Source organism: Canis aureus, chromosome X (assembly GCF_053574225.1).
Source record: "Canis aureus isolate CA01 chromosome X, VMU_Caureus_v.1.0, whole genome shotgun sequence".
NCBI classification, from domain to species: Eukaryota; Metazoa; Chordata; class Mammalia; order Carnivora; family Canidae; genus Canis; species Canis aureus.
In genome coordinates this window covers 101,890,652-101,908,976 of record NC_135649.1, presented here as the reverse complement: position 1 = coordinate 101,908,976, position 18,325 = coordinate 101,890,652, and the positions used below count along the sequence as shown (strand labels likewise).

The 18,325-nt window shown below is 33.6% G+C and overlaps 2 long non-coding RNA genes across 2 annotated transcripts in view; one reads left to right on the top strand and one right to left on the bottom strand.

Moving 5' to 3' along the window:
- Positions 1-8,224, bottom strand: part of LOC144308341 (uncharacterized) — a 151,078-nt gene extending 142,854 nt beyond the window's left edge. Inside the window, exon 1 of the long non-coding RNA XR_013374824.1 lies at positions 8,055-8,224. This is a non-coding gene — a long non-coding RNA (uncharacterized LOC144308341). The remainder of the gene's footprint in view (positions 1-8,054) is intronic.
- A 2,389-nt stretch (positions 8,225-10,613) lies between these two features.
- Positions 10,614-13,952, top strand: LOC144308418 (uncharacterized). The gene is made up of 3 exons (XR_013374887.1): positions 10,614-10,883; positions 11,604-11,704; positions 13,682-13,952. It is a non-coding gene; the product is annotated as an uncharacterized LOC144308418 (long non-coding RNA).
- Positions 13,953-18,325: the final 4,373 nt, after the last annotated feature.

The following is an 18,325-nucleotide window of genomic DNA, read 5'->3' as shown; positions in this document are numbered from 1 at the left end:
ATAGTAAAACTAATAAGCTAAAAGTTTCAGCAAGATTGATGAATACCATTAACAATGAAACATAAACACATATTACTGAGAAAAACAATCCTAAATAAGCTTTTTCTGTTTATCATTAGAAAGGGCACTCAAACTCCACAGGATAAGGTTTTATTTTTGAGGTTTATTCTATAAACACCAGATAAGCTTTGAGAGCCACTCTAACCCTAATTATTGTTGTCATTTCCTCTGATAGCATGGTAACAGAACCCACTGAATAGAAGACAGACTTTATAACACTTGACATTAATTTTTTTAAAGATTTTATTTATTTATTCATAAGAGACACACAGAGAGAGGCAGAGATATAGGCAGAGACAGAAGCAGGCTCCCTACGGGGAGTCCAATGCAGGACTCAATCCCAGGATTCTGGGATTACCATCTGAGCCAAAGGCAGAAAGACGCTCAACCACTGAGCCACTCAGGCGCCTCCACACTTGACATTTAATGCCAGTACAACTCTTTTCTAACTCTTTTGTTTTTAAGTATAACTTCCTACTGTTGTGCACTAACTCAAGAAAGGGCAAAAAAGCAAAATGCAAGCCATCTGGTTTCTATTTCTTTGATGTATCATTTATTAATGACACATATATTGTATGCTCAGTGAAAAATCTTCAAAAATGCAGACATCATTCCCTCTCAGAAGTAACCATGATTAGCAACCAAGTGCATATATTAGCAGATATACACATAAATATGTATTCACAGAAATCATGTATTTATAAATTTTAACATATCTGAAAGTAACTTATACTCTGCTTTCTCTGTTTAGCAACTGATCTCAAAATTGCCTTCTGTAAATATATATAGTGCTTCCTGATCTATTGCAAAGCAGCCCAGTATTCATGGTACAAAGCATGATTTATTCTGAAACTGCGGTTTTGCCTCTTTTGCACCCATCCTTTCACACACATGTATGAGTCAGTGTGTCAGATGCAGTACTAGAAGGCAAATTACTGTGTAGTTAATAAAGTTAAAGTGTAGGTAAATATTAAAACTAGTAGAAAAAAAATTTTAAAGGCCAAATTACTATCAAGAATCCAGGGTAATTTTGTACTTCTTCCATAAGCCAAAACCAAGACAAAGAAGTACTGTAATATGAATTTACATGCTTTAAATATTAAGCATATTTAATAGAGTCATTGCCCATTTATATTATGTATATATCAAGATGCAACTGCTAAGTACATTTGTTAACCAGCTATTATATAATTATTTGAATACTAAAAACACTATATATTAAACCTATAGATATTCTTAAATATATCTTCTCATTATTTTCTTTATTTTCTATATATTACTTGTCAGTGACTGGTTCTGATATTTACCATATTTATATAAATCACTTCTAACAGATTTTGTTTTGCCAAAGCGTGATGGTATTATATAATTGTAGATATAAAATATTTTGCAATAGGCAATACAGAATCACTTTATTGAGACTGGCTGTTCTCATTCAACTTCTCATCCAAGTCACAAGTAGTAACCAATTAGCAGTAACAAACCATTTTGATATTTTTGGGAGGAATGTGCTTTATTTTAATTTGTGTGTATGGGCAGATATCTTTATGAATTAAATATATATATTTTAATTTCTGGCTTTTCTTATTTTTCATACCAGCTATAATTTTTGCTTTATTTCTAGGATCAAATGAATTATCCTTTTATTTACACAAATGGAATAATTTGGATTGACATAAAAGCTACTAAAGTTTTTGAACTTTTATTGGTAAACATTGTATTTGACATTCTACATCAAATATAAATAGTATTAGTGAGGTGAACAAATGTATGCCCACTAAAACCTGAGAAATAAATGCACATCACTAATCCACAAACAGTGACTTAAATGATGGGCTACTTTCTCAACAGGATTCATAGAGAACCAGAAAAATGGGGCAGACTCTTTAATGCTCAAGGAAAAGACATAATTTTAAACCCAGAACTGTGAAAGCAGTATTCTAAGCCACAAGTCTTTTTTGGTACAGGGACCTAAGTATACAACGTTTGACCAGTAAATGTCTTATCTGATTAGAGGAGGACACCTATGAAGCCAAGCTGACAGGTCTTTTCTTTTCTTTTCTTTTTGTTTCTTTTTTTTTTTTTTTAATAAGGGAAAATCTAAGCAATCATACCAGAAACTACAGAATGCAGCAGAAACAAAATACATAATTAGTCCAGCCTTGTCATCAAACAACAAAACAAACAACAACAACAAGGGAAGTGGGGAATCAGTCTCCAGCTTTCCTCCATTAATATTATCTAACATGATCTGTTTTTAACAACAACCAAAACTCTGAGATGTGCAAAGAAAATGTGTTGTTACAACTGCTGCAATATAAGAAATTCTAAAGGAAGTTCTTCAGCATGAAAAAAAAGTGATACCAGACAGCAATTAAAATCCATACAGAAAAGAGAAAGACCTCCAGTAAAATAATTATGTAGGTAAGGATAATACCAAGTATAATTAAACATTGATGTTCTTTTCCTAGCATAACTGATTTAAAAGCCAACATCACAAAACAGTATCTATAAAATTATAATTTTATAATTATAAAATTGTTATATGGTCATATAGTATATACAAATGTAATATATTTGACAAAGGAACACAAAAGAGGGAGTTGTAAATGAATCTATATTGGAGTAAAGAAGGAAAACCATATGGTATCACCAATTCATAGGAAGAAATGAACAGATTCAGGAACGTAAAAAGTAAAAAGTTTAATATAAAAAATCTATGAACACAATTTAATCTTTCCTCTAGCTTCTTTAACAGATATAAAACTAAATAAAACAATTATTATACTATATAACAATGTAATGGTGGGTGTATAACATATTTCAACATAATATATATAACAGTATTAGAAAAATCAGGGAGCTATATAGGAATTGATGTTCTACATTTTACTGTAATTAATTTAATGTAAATTTGAAGTAGATTATAATAAATTAAGATTTATATTTTAAATCATAGAGAACTCACTAAGGTAATGACACAAAAATATAACACTAGGCTACAGAACTTCAATAGTCTTAAAAGGACTAAAACAATACAAAGTAAGCTTTCTGACATAATGGACTGAAATTAGATGATTTTGCTTATTACCTTGATTGTGGTGACGGTTTCATAGATACACGCATATGTTCAAATGCACCAAATTCTATACATTAAATTTATGCAGGTTTTTGATTATCAATTATACCTCAAGAAAGCTGTCAAGAGAAACTAACTGAGAGAAGTTTGGAAAATTTAAAAATAGGAGGAAATTAAACTGCTGTAGACCACATAAACAATATGTCAAAGAAGAATTCAAATAGGAAATCAAAAAATGAAAAAGATCATTTTTTAAGCAAAAATGTTAAATACCACTCTGTATGTAAAATATACGACTTGCAAAATTCACCGAAATGTAAGCTCAAGATTCATGTATTTAACTGAACATAAAGTTTACTTCATTTAAGAAAATTAAAAGAAAAATTATAATAACCAATAACCACTTTTTAGTAACATTGTAAATAAAAAAATGATAAAAAGACCACAAAGAAAAGGGGAACAAGAGACATTTCCTTGTTGTGAGATTGCATGTACATAACTTGGTATTTTGTTAACTTTAAGTAGACCAAGATAAGTAAAGGTTTCATATGCCAACCTCTAGATGGACCAATAAACAAAATACAAAGTGGTACAGGTAACATTTTAGACTAGAGTAGCTTAAAACATTGCCATAAAAGTTGCCTTTTATAATATAATCCATATTTACTTGCTTGTGTTTCACTGGGCTATACCTACTAAACTTATGAACCTCTACTACATAATTCATACCTGGCACATGTTAGGAACTAGGGAAATATTTAGGCAATGAAAAATTTTAACTGGAGTACATTAACCAAGTAAGGATAGAAGAGATCCACTCTTTGGAAGATCATTTGTCTTAAAAGAATATTTTTATTCTATTGGTATAAAGATTGAATTAATAAGATCTGGGAGGAAAAACAACTAGAAAAATTTATTCCAAAAAAATAACACATATGTAGCTGTCTGCTTTCAGTAGCAACCAAGAAGCTCTATCAAGCCAAGTATTCTGCTAAGAAAAAACAACAACAACAACAACAACCAACCAACCAACCACCTTAGGAAAGCTGGGAGATATTAAAAATATTCCAAGGAGGCAAGCATTTGAAGAGACAAGATCTCAGAAAAGATACCCAAGGGATGAGATCCAATTGTGGTACCTCTCTCCCCCTCCAGGTATATGCTTTTCTAAAAGGGGTGATCAAGAAGCCGAAATGCTCAGCAGAAAGTTATGGCTGAGACTCTAAGCAGCTCAGTAGGGCTTCTAGCATTCTCACCAGCTCAGGGAATAGGCTGGAACTGCAGGTGCACCAAGGAGAAAGCCTCTGAATGACAACCCAGGGGTCCATGTGGCATCCCTGGGAAGCTCTACCCTAAATATCTGTATGAACCCAACAGAGAAAAACCTCTCATAAAATCTGAGATCAAGCTTCATAAGAATGAATTCTCTGACTGCTATGACATGAATTGCCCCCATACTCACTGTCTCTCAGAAGCAAAAACAAATGCTCACTAGAGGAAGGAAAATTCATTCAGAACCTCCAGTTACTTTAGCGATATTTCAAACAAAAATCCAGCACATGGTAAAGAATAGCCATACACGCAAAAGCACAAATGGGAAGGAAAGAATTACCATCAGGCTTGTGATCCATTTTCTCCACTTATGGGGAATGACACCTTTTGCCTACCCATATGAAGTGGACCTACAGTGAGATAGCACTGCATATTAGTTAGAAGAGCTCTGATTAAAAACACTGACCATAACAAGTTGAGCTGACAAGAATGTTAAGATTTGAAAATGCACTTCATACAATTAGAAAACAGAGAAGGAATTTATTTATTTTTAAAGCTTTTACTTATTATTTGGGAGAAAGAAAGCACAAGTCTGGGAGGAGCACAGGAAGAGAGAGAAGCAGACTCCCCACTGTGCAGGGAGCCTGACAAAGGGCTCAGTCTCAGGACCTTGAGATCATGACTGAGCAGAAGGCAGCCGCTTAACCGACTGAGCCTCCCAGGGGCCCCAAGAGTGGGAATTTAAAACAAAATTCTGAACCTGAAAAATTAATATCAATTATGAGAAAAATAAATGAATGACAAATTCAAAATCAAGTGAATAAAGGAGACATGTTAGCAGTAGCAGGAATGTAGAAGGGATCATCATTAGGATCCTGAAGACATATACATTATGTTATAAGGAAATATATGTCAACAGATTTGAAATGCATAAAATGATGAAATTTTTATAGCAAAATAGGAAATCTCAAGGATTCTGTATCTAGTCAATAAACTGCATCTGTATAGAAAAACCTTCCTACAAATGAGTTCCATGTCCAAATGCTTCAATTCTTGATGTTTCCCCACGTAATTGAGAAATCAATAACCAGTCTTGAACAACCTCTTTCACAAGAGAGAAATGGTAAAACCTCTAACCAAAATGTTTTCTGAAACCCCTATAAACTTGACACCAAACCAATAGGATCATTTTAGGAAAAGAAAATCAAAGTTTTTATGCCTCACAACAAACATTAAAGAATAAGTTAAAACCTGATGCTTGACAAACAGAATCCAAAGAGAATTCAAGTATAATATACAAGGCACAAATTGGGTTTAATATAAGAATGGATTCTTGGTTTAACATTTTCAAATGAAACAACCTTGACAAACAAAAGAGTAAAATCATGTCATTATGTCAAGAGATCCAGAAAAACTATTTGATATAATTAACCACCTACTTTGTTTAAAACAGCTTAAAAACTGCAGCACATATAATTAGTGGTAAAATACTGAAAAACTCCTTGAGATCAAAATAACAAGAAGGATGTCTATTATCACCACTTCCTTCTATTCACCATTTTAGGGAAAATTTAGTCAGGGCGATGACACAGGAAAAAGAAGAAAGGCACCAAGTTTAGAAACAACAAAATGAACTCGCCTTTATTCACAGATTATATGTTTCCAGACAATGTAAAGCAACCTGCAGGTCATGCATTAGAATTAATAAGTTAATTGACCAAGACTGATGGATACCAAAGAGTTAAACATGAACACATTTTTCTGAGAATAGCAACTAATAAACTTTTCACATACATAATAAGAAATGGCACAAAAACTCCTCAGGACAAGGCTACATTTTTAAGGCATTTTCTATTTACTTTTTCAGGTAAACTTCCAATCATTATAACTCGGAGTACTGTTGTCATTTGTTTCCTGATACTATGGTGTCAGACATCCCAAAATATAAGATAAACTTTACTATACTACTGAACTTTATTTACTAAACAATAAAAAGAGCATTATTTGTGACAATTTTGCCTAGTTCAACTATCTCAATTACTAGAGATCAGCTTCTTTAAATTGGACCATCATTAAATATTTTCTCCACAAAACTTTTTACATTTTTATTTTTTTTTGTTTCTAACATGTTTTCAGCATAATTTCTTACCTATTATACTCTATTAAAAGAAAAAAGTAAATAGCAGGTGTTAAAAAATAATCACTAGTGATATACCATCACGTGACTATTTTTAAAATTTTCTTTTCCTACTTGTAAATTCAGTGTATGCTCAGTGTACATTTTTCAAAAAAATGCAGATGCATATTCTTTCTCAGAAATAACAATGGATATCAATAAGGTGTATAAAAACAGATGTTCACCTAAGTATGTATTTACATAAAAATATATTTTGTATGTATATGTACACGTGAAATTATAAGTTGTTTTCTTTTTTATTAGCAATAGGTCATGGAGTAATCATTTGTAATATATTAGATCTACCTGATTTGTTGTTAAGTTTAATATCCATGGAATGAATACAACATAATTTATTTAAAAATAGCTCCTTTACCAATTTTGTAAACATATGTTTATGTTCAATTGTGAGTAGCTGTGCTGGATACAGTCCTAAGGGGCAAATTAGTATTTTAAAAAGTACATTAAAAAAAATAAGTTGCTGGGGATCCCTGGGTGGCGCAGCGGTTTGGCGCCTGCCTTTGGCCCAGGGCGCGATCCTGGAGACCCGGGATCGAATCCCACATCGGGCTCCCGGTGCATGGAGCCTGCTTCTCCTTCTGCCTGTGTCTCTGCCTCTCTCTCTTTCTCTCTGTGTGACTATCATAAATAAATTAAAAAAAAAAAAAAGTTGCTAAAAATGCTAAATTTTCAAAAGCCTGGTACCATTTCATAATGCCTTGATAATCTGCCTTTTAGATAAAGACTATCTTCTTATCTATTTAATTTGCACTCATTAATAAGCCTATTTAATGACAATTTACATTTATGTTTGTATAAATTGTTTGTTGTATTTTACTATTCCATTTGTTAGTTTATCACTTTATAATTCTTCAAAATAAGAAACATTTTATATATTTAAAAAATAAGCATATGCTGTTGCTTTCCCTTATGTTCTATATATTGCCTTTATTGAATTAATATTACTATATTTATAGTACTACATGTATTGCATTAAATAGATAGCTTCAGATATAGAATATGATTTGCCAAAACAAGTGTTTTGATGCAGGTAATACAAGAGTTACTTTATTACTCTTATAAAGGATTTTTAATTTTTTCCCATATATTTTCTCATGCATGTCAACATTAGCCATAGATGAGCAATTATAAAAACCATTTTGATACTTTACTTAAAACACGCTTAAATTATTTTATTTTGTATATGATTTGGAGGTATGATACATATTCAATAAGAAATAAAAATTAAGTATTTTTTTCTGTGAGAGATTTTCCTTTGCTACATTTTGTTGCTATTGTCAATCAAATAAATTTTTACTTTTATTTAGAAAAACGGAGTAATTTGGAGTGACCATAAATATACTGAAATTCTGAAATATTTTATTATATACTAGAATAGCATCTATATGAAATATAAAGAATATCAATGAAATAGACAAAAACATCTGAGAAATAAAGATACATTACCTATCCCACATAGATGATTTAAAAGATGGCTGTCGGGCAGCCCTGGTGGCGCAGCGGTTTGGCGCCGCCTGCAGCCTGGGGTGGGATCCTGGGGACCTCGGGATGGAGTCCCACGTCGGGCTCCCTGCATGGAGCCTGCTTCTCCCTCTCCCTGTGTCTCTGCTTCTCTCTGTGTCTATGAATAAATAGATAAAATATTTTAAAAAAATAAATAAAAGATGGCTGTCTTTTCAGGAGAATCCATAAAGAACAGGAGAAAAGTAAGAATCTTCCTAATGCTGAAAGAAAAATTAAAACTCTCAACCCAGAATTCTATATCTATCAAAATTATCTTTCCAAACTAAGGGTTAAATAAGACACAGCCACATAAACAAACCTGAGACAATTTACTGCGTAAAAATTGTAATTCCTGTTGCGGTGAAACGTGAATGATTCACCACGTGATGATTCAGCACGCGGTGAAAACAGGACCCCGGTACGAAGAGCAAGGACTGGTGAGCCAATATGGCGCCTTCCACTGTTGACAGTTGGTAACGTCAGCTGATTAGAATTTAAGCTAACAATTTACGTAGCTGCCAACCACTACATTTTGTTTACAAAAGAATGACTTTGGTTGGCCCAGAATTCTGGGAGGGGCATAAACTCCATTTTTTCGAAGAAAGAGAGTGTCAAACAATTTGTAGGCATGTATTTTTAAAGAAATATTTTATTTATTTGACTGAGATAGTGCACGTGCACAAGTAGGAGGAATGGGAGAGGGAGAAGCAGGTTCCTCGCTCAGCAGGGAGCCTGATGCGGGACTCGAATCCAAGACCCTAGGCTCATGACCTGAGTGGAAAGCAGATGCTTAACTGACTGAGCCACCCAGGTGCCCTGTAGACATGTTTTTATATTGCCACAAGTAAAAATCCAAAAGAAGCATTTAAATTGAATAACAAAAATTATTCAATAAATAAAGGAGGCACAAAAAGAAGAAATAAAAAGAGAGGGAGAAAACAGAAGATGAGGGACAAGATGGCCAATTATAAATCAATCTATAGTAAGAAAAACATTAATTTTTTTCGAGTTAAACATTTCAATTAAAATGTAAAATTTTTCAGGTTAGAAAAAAAGCAGATCCCAAATATATGCTGTTTACGTGAAAGGCAATTTAAATTGAAAGATACAGTAACATTGAAAGTAATAGCACAGAAAGTGATATACAATGCAGAATTAAGCATAAGACAAGTAAGACAGGTAAATCAATGCCAAATAAACTAGATTTCCAGGAAAAAAGGATAACTAGAGATAAAGAGGGACATTTCATTATGACTAAAGGATTCATTCTTCAGGAATGGAAGAAACACATTACTTAAATGAGAAATGTCATCATTACAGAAACTGGAAATAGACAAAGTACAAGTGATTTTATGCTAAATAAATTTTTATGCTATTAAATATTAAATGTCAAGCCCAGCTTAACAAAAAAATAAGACTTAGAAGATCTGCACTATCCTATGTTTATTAAATAAATTGAAACTATAATGAAAAATCTTCTATAAGTGAGTCCCATGCTTTGGTGATTGAATTAGTAAATTTTCCTCTACAATTGAGAAAGAAATGACACCAGTGTTACACAAGACATACAGAGAACATAAATAGCAGGCAGCCCCTCTAAATTTTTCAAGAGTGCCATAAAAACTTTACAATGAACTGAGAAGAATATTGCCTAAAGAGGAAAATCAAAGGCTTTTATCTCTTACGACCTAATGCAAAAATAAAAGAAGTATGTTTAACACAGTGAATCAAGTCTGATATACTATGAACAAATTGGGTTTTATCCAGTAATAAATTCGTGTTGAATTAACACTGAAATAAAATCATTTCAATAAAACAAAGGAACAAAATAGTGTGATTATTTTAATACAAAAAAAGATATAACTTATCACCCACTTAGGATTGTTAAAAATTCATAAACTGTAGCTAATATAACAAGTGCTGAAATATTTAAATCTTCCCCTGAGATCAGGAATAAGAGAAGGATTCCTAACACCATTTCAATTTATTATTTATGCAGGGCAATAGATGAAAAAGAAAAAAAAAAAGGTTGAATCACTTATGTTGTATACCTAAAACTAATATGATGGCTATATGTCAATTATACTGTAATAAAACATTAAAAACAAACAAACAAAAAGACATAAGGATGGGAAAGGAAGAAATGGCAGTGTCATTATTCATAATGGATGACTGTATATATAGACTAATATCAATCTACATACAATATATTAGAATTAATAAGTGAATCTAGCAAGATGGCTAAACACATGATTAACAAAGAAATCAATTATAATTGTCATTCCAAATGCCAGGAACACATAATTAGAAGACTAAATATGTTATAAATACCATTTACAATAACTCTGAAGATTATCAAACTCCCAAGTAAAATTTCAAAGAAATTTGCAATTTGCAATTTCTTTACATGGCAAACAATAAAAAATTATGGATAGGAATTAATGAAGACATGAATAACTGGAATGGAATCCGAAGTTTATTAACAGAAGATTCTTTTTTTCAGGTGATCAACTTTTCCACTTTGAAGCACATGTGTGAACCCAAGTCAAGTCCCAGCATATCCAATAATTTAGTATGTTCTGTAAAGGCATAAATAAAAAATTGGGCTGGGGGGGGAATGAATACGAAGTTAGATTCCAGTTCAAACAAAAGAAGGAAAAACCTACTGTTGAATGTTAAGAACAGTTCTGAAAATTGTGGCTTCCTGCCCCAAAAGTTCCAGTAGAATCTGTAGAGTACCCTGGGTGAAGATACTCTACTGGGAAATTAAAGGTAGGTTGATGGCCTGTGACAGCTAACTTTATATGGTAAAATCTGAGTTCATATGATTCTATCATTTATGAGTGTTTGGGTATCTGATAACTCAACTACTGAATTTTCTGTAGCCTAGTATTCTGCGTGAATCTTTGAAACCATGGGGGCAGATTCTGTACTTTAATGATTACTTTAAAATGGCGTGCTCATAGAGAAGGCGAGATGTGTAATTTGCTGAACATCTAAATGTTACCATCACTGTGAAATGCTGTAGGTTATGTTCATGTTTGTGCTATGCACTTGGGTATACATATCCTGTAGATTTTAGCACTTAAGAGATTTTGATTCCCTTGTTTACGAAAAAAGACACTAAGGTCAGAGTGATGTTCTCAAGCTCATGAAGAGACAATGGCACAACTGAATCTAGGAGTGCACCTCTTGTAACCCTGTTTAAAGCTGAGTTTCCATAAGTGGGCATTTACCTTTTAATACCTTTAAAGCATGCCTACCTTTTAATAGGAGGCAGGCAAATTCAGGACCATCAGAATCATTTCCTCAATTTTGAATATACGCTAGAACTGGACTCTCTTTTGGTCTGAGTCACAATGAATTATTTTTTCAATTCTTATGATATATAATCACATACAAACAAGAACTGTGTTTTAAGAAATTACTTCTGGGAACTGGTTGTTCTTATACATTATATTCTCTTCTTTCAAAACATGTTGAATTATCCAGTGATTTTGACAACACCTAAGTGGTCCTCTGCACTTGGCCATGATCCTATCATACAGTTACAACATAAATGCAGTCTTCTGAGAATAACAATCCTTCATAAGGTATTTATACATGTCACAAGAAATGGCACAACAACTCAACAGGACAACGTTATACTTTAATGCTTTCTTCTATATACTTACCATATAAAATTTAAGAGTCACTAGAATCCTGACCCTTATTGTCATTTTTCTGCTGTTGTGGGAACAGAGACCCTTAATATAAGATAAACCTCCTAATAAACATGGCATTTAATCCTCTTCTAGCGGAGTAAAAAATTATTCCAAGTAAAAATTTCATTTTTGATGCCTCACTTAATGATCTCACTGACTAAATAGAGACCAGCTTCTTTTAAGTGGTTCACAAATAAATTATTTTCTGCACATAGCTTATTTATATATGTTCTTAGCATTTCTTTTCTTTGTATCTCTTTTCTTTTTTTTTTTAAGATTTTATTTATTTATTCATGAGAGACACAGAGAGAGGCAGAGACACAGGCAGAGGGAGAAGCAGGCTCCATGCAGGGAGCCCGATGCGGGACTCGATCCCAGGTCCCCAGGACCACACCCTGGGCTGAAGGTGGCGCTAAACCGCTGAGCCACCTGGGCTGCCCTGTATCTCTTTTCTAATTGTACTTTAAGTATAACATCTTATCCTGTTCTGTACTACTTATAAAAAAAGAAAAAGTAGAAAGCAGATTTACCAAAATAATCATTAGTGATACTACATTCTACATTGCTTTTTAAAGTAAGCTCCATGCCCAACCTGGCGCTTGAACTCACGACCACAAGTTCAAAGTCACATGCTCTACTGACCAAGCCAGCCAGTCGCTCCTATGTTTTTTCTTTTATTAGTGAGAAATACAGAGCATGCTCGGAGTAAAATTTTGAAAAACTGCAGATACTTATTCCTTCTCAGAAGTAACCATGATTAACAAAGTCTATATATGAACAGATACACACATAACTATACATTAACATACATATTTATATATTGGTGCACACAAGTGAAATTAAAGTACAGTGCACTTTTTTCCCCTTAACAATATGACTTGGAGATGTTTTATGTGAATATATACAGACATACCTTATTAACTGTAAAAGTTGAACCGTAGTCATAGTACAGAAACATCATAATTTATTTAAAAATTGTTCTCTTTTTTGGTACCCATGCTTTAGTGCACTTCCCTCAGTAGCTATATAGTCCTAGAAGTAGAATTATTGTGTAAAGGATTATGACTCAAATTTTGCTACAAAATGTCAAATAGCTTTCTAAAAATCCAGTACCATTTTATACTTTTTACAAAATCTAGGACCAGATTAAAAGTACTATATTTTAAGTTTAATGTTCTTAATAAGGCTATATAAATTATTATAGATATAAAATGTTTTCCCAGAATTGAATGTTACTGTATATTACCGTAAAAAATTAAATATTTTGATATAACACAGGTGTTATTTTACTTTATCAAAAGAACTTGCCAGTTCTCATGTAATTTTTCATCTCGGTTAATATTAGATTTGAGTCATCAATTATGAGAACATTTCCTCTTGGAATTTTCCTTAGGAATATGCTTAAATTATTTTAATTTGTGTGTAGCTTATTCATATCTTTTTGGTTATCTTAATATAATTTTTTAACTTGGATTTTTTTGGCTTTCATGATAGTTTACCTTTTATTTTTTTTATTTCATTTTGCTTCTACTGTCAGGCAAATTAGGTATGCTTTCCTTCCTATATAGGAAATAATTTTAATTGAAAACAAATCTTCAGAAAATTTTAAATTATTTTATTAGAAACTACATATTTGACATATATGTGAAATAAAAAGATTATTTATAAAGGAGACAAACTATAACCACCTGAAAGAAAACAGATCTAATGCCCTTGGGTCCCCATATATACATTTCCCCAATTCTATCACTCTGTCTCCTCCTAGAAAAACATAGGTGTGCACACACCCCCATATGCACAAACTCCTCAAAAATCTGGTGTTGATCATTTGCTTGCTTATTGAGGTTATATTTATTGTATTTGTAGGTCACTCAAAGCATGGCATGAATGGAGAAGAGTACCATACACTAACTGAGCAGTGACATGAAATTAGCAAAAGAAAATACAACTGTGTAAACCACTATTCAGGTGAAGAATAAAATACTCAGACTTCCAGAAGAATAAAGAAGGCAGGGATCCCTGGGTGGCGCAGTGGTTTAGCGCCTGCCTTTGGCCCAGGGCGTGATCCTGGAGACCCGGGATCGAATCCCACGTCGGGCTCCTGGTGCATGGAGCCTGCTTCTCCCTCTGCCTATGTCTCTGCCTCTCTCTCTCTCTCAATCTGTGACTATCATAAATAAATAAATTAAAAAAAAAGAAGGCAAATTCTTTTTTCCACCTCCCATCATCATGTCTTCCGTTTCCCCAAGTAATCATTTTCCTGACTCCTAATATCTTAGGCTCATGTTGCCTGTTGTGAAGAAAAGGAGTGAGAGCAGACCTGTAACTATTCCCTAATATCTGATAAGAGTAAATAACTCCTAGTAAATGTGCTAATGACAAGAGTAAATAACTCCTAGTAAATTTGCTAATGACACTGACAGTAACTCCTTCTAAATGTGCTAATAGATGCTATTGTTTTACCAGGGTGTACCTTATCTGTCTAGGTTGTTCACTGCAAACTACCTCGGAGGTTAGGAATCTGGAGAATGGCAGTAGTGTTATTAACAGACTTTATGCAATTAAAAGTGTAAAATGAATAAGCCAGAAAAACTAAACAAATCCCTTTGGTAAATAATATTTTTACGAACATTACTCAACATCACAACTCATCTTTACTTGTGAAACTGAAACATATCCTGATGTGGAATAAGGGTAGCACTACTAGGGGCTTTGTTTGATGCTTTCTTGTTCCCTCATATATTGTGCATTTTGGCTGAATGCTTGCCTCTATTCTTAGAGTAATTAAAATTTGGTTAAAGTCGACATTTACATACCTGATTTCACAATTCAACTCATGACAAATTGCTGTTTTAGAAATCTATAGTTTCAAAAGGTATGATTTTAGGAGAGTCTGGATTCCTTTGCTCAAAAACATGTTCATGGGACTTATCCATGTGGAATGCAAAAGTTTGTTCATGTTCATTGGTGTATATTATATTGTATGATGGAGCACTTTTTACTCATTTTTAGAGATGGTGGACTTTCAAATTGTTTCCAGTTGGGGGCAATTAGGAATTAGGAATTTAGGGTTTCTAAATTCCTTTAGGCACACATGTACATAAGCCAGAGCAGAATTACTACATCATACTGTATAGATACGTTCAGCTTAAAAGAACCTGCCAAAACTTTGCCAGAGTTTTTGCTGCAATTTCCTCTCCTATAAGCAGTATATGAGAGTTCCTCATCAACACAAGGTATTGTCAGGAGACAGCCTTATTTGCCCAGGCCCTCTGCATGGGGCAAACTCCTCTGTTGCAGGAATTTTGAAACCAGGCCAATGTGGAAGTGTTGCTGAGGTGACAAGGTAGAGATTGAAATCAGGGCTGCTAATGCAGCTGGGTTTATTGTAGATGAAGGAATTCTATACAGGACCAGGGCAGAAGTCTGTGTGGGAGTTCACAACAGGTCTTTAGTCAAAGGTTGGGCTGCACATGTACAGAAGACATATCAAGGTCTAGCAGACAGTGGATGTGAGGCTAAGTAAGAGAAGAACAGAGATACCAGTTATCTTGCAGCGCCCAAAGACTAGTGTTGGGCAGGGGAGGTTTCTAGCCTAGATATCTGATGTGAAGAGGGACCAAAATGGATCAGAAAAAAAAAAAAAGTTTTATAAAAAAGTGGGCAAAACTTCCCAACTTTTTAGAAGTATGTCAAATTACAGATTCAAGATCAATGGAACCAAGTCAGGTTAAATAGAAATAGTTATTCACGGGCATACATCATACTTAAACTGCTATGATTCAAAGACTTTTTTTTTTAAATTAACATTTTCAGAAGAATATAAACGAATTTCCTACTTGAAACTGATGATTTAAATGATGTCTGCCTTCTCAAAAGAATCCACTGAGACTGGAGAATATGGAGCAGTGTTTTTCCAAAGTTGAAAGAAAAAATAAAGCTGTCAACTCAGAATCATATATCCAAAATTATCCCTCCAAACTGACAATGAAGTAAGACATGACCACACAAACTTGAGGCCATTTGTTGCTGGACCACCTGTAATACAAGTAATACTACAAGTTCTTTAGACTAAAGAAAAAGATACCTCATGGATATTAAGAACTCTGGAGGAGTAAAGACCAGAGAGGGAAAATATGCACATAAATATAAGAGACAACTTGTCCTTATTTTTGAAATATGTCTGATTCCATGAACAGAAAGTGGTAAATAGTATTATATATGTAAAATATATGCCAAGACACAAAGCAAAGGGTATTAAATGAAAATATAATGTTGGGAGATTATATTTACATGGGGTAGTGCTATCATAATTCACTGTACATGAAGATAAAATAAAGATTCATATGCCAATCCCTAGAGCAATAATTAAATATGATATAAGAAGACATTAAGTAATAATCTGGTATTATGACTGAATCACCAATTACCACTGAATTTATCTATTATAATATACTCCTATTTATTCAAATTTTTCCCACTTACCATCAATAAAGTACCTACATCTCCTGGCCCAGTACTTGGCACACTTTGTGAACTAAAGAAAGATTAACTTTAATCAATGAATATGTAATTAAAATAAATTCAGTAAAATGTAAATACTTCTTAAGAACACCATTTGTCTGAAATAAATTGATATATAGATTAGAATAATTGGCTATTGCCAAAAAACTACCAGCTAAAAACTCAAAAATATTTTTTAAAGTAGTGTTTGTAGAAAAAGACTTTTTTAGTAATAACAGTTCAGACTTTACAACCTAACCATGCTGCTGCTAAAAATTAGGAAAGCTTGGAGGCATATTAAAAATTTGTGTTTGAAAGCATCACAAACCCAAGGAAACAAGTTCTTGAAGAAACAGGACATCAATTAGAAAAGAATCCCAGGTGGTTAAGACCCAAATTTGGTACCTCCTTTCCCACCAGGCTTTCATTGATTCACAGCAGGTGACTGAGAAACAGAGAGGCTAAGCAACTGACTGGGGCTTCTAGCAGTCTCAGCAACCCAGGAGAAACAAATTGGACCTCAGGCTGCACCAAAGAGGAGAGGCTCTATGAAACACACCAGGGCTTCGTTCAACATACCTAAAGGGCTATTATAAACGTCAATACAAACTGGACAGACCAAACTGACAAAATCTGTGACCTAGCTTCTCAATCCTTGATAGTTATGAGATGAACTATACTAATAACATAAAAAAAAAGTTTTTTTGAATGCTCCCTGACCTTTAATTACCTCCATAGTATTTCTTTTTTTTTTTTTTTAAGATTTTATTTATTTATCCATGAGAGACACAGAGAGAGAGAGACGGATACACAGGCAGAGGGAGAAGCAGGCTCTATGCAGGGAGCCCGACAAGGGACTCAATCCCGGGAATCCAGGATCATGCCCTGAGCCAAAGGCAGGAGCCAAACTGCTGAACCACCCAGCCGTCCCTACCTCCATAGTATTTCACACAGAAAATCTGGCTTGCAATACAAAAGAACCATATAAGCAAAATATGAATGGAAATGTGATCAACTATTGCCATTTACTAGGATGCTTAGGAAAAAAGAACAATGACTTGGCTACATCTATGCAATTTAGAGTGACACTGAAATATCACTGCATACCTACTAGAAGAGCTACAATTAAAAATTGCAACTATTTGGAAGAATCAATATTGTTAAATGTCCACAGTACCTAAAGCAATCTACTGATTCAATGCAATCCCTATCAAAATACCAACAGCATTTTTCACAGAACTAGAACAAATAATCCTAAAATTTGTATGGCTACAGAAGACCCCAAATAGTCAAAGTGAGCTTGAAAAAAAAAAGAAGAAAACTTTTTCTTTTCACAATCCCAGGTATCACAATCCCAGATTTCAAGATACACTACAAGGCTATAGTAATCAAAACAGCATGGTATGGCACAAAAGCAGACCCATAGATTAAGGAATAGAATAGAGAGCCCAGAAATAAACCCATGTTTATATGGTCAATCAATCTAAGATGAAGAAGCCACGAATATACAACAGGGAAAAGACAATCTCTTCAATAAATGGTTCTGGGAAAAATGGACGGCTATATGCAAAAGAATGAAACTGAACCTCTTTCTTATACCATGCACAAAAATAAACTCAAAATGGATTAAAGACCCAACTGTGAGACCTGAAACCATAAAACTAGAAGAAAACATAGGCAGTAATTTTTATGACATCAGTATTAGCAAGTCTTCTAGATATGTGTCTTCCGGATGGGGAAAGAAAAGCAAAATTAAACTACTAAAACTACATCAAAATAAAAAGCTTCTAATGATTTCCGAAGATGGCGGAAGAGTAGGGTCCCCAAATCACCTGTCTCCACGAAACTACCTAGAAAACCTTCAAATTATCCTGAAAATCTATGAATTCGGCCTGAGATTTAAAGAGAGACCAGCTGGAATGCTACAGTGAGAAGAGTTCGCGCTTCTATCAAGGTAGGAAGACGGGGAAAAAGGAATAAAGGAACAAAGGCCTCCGAGGGGGAGGG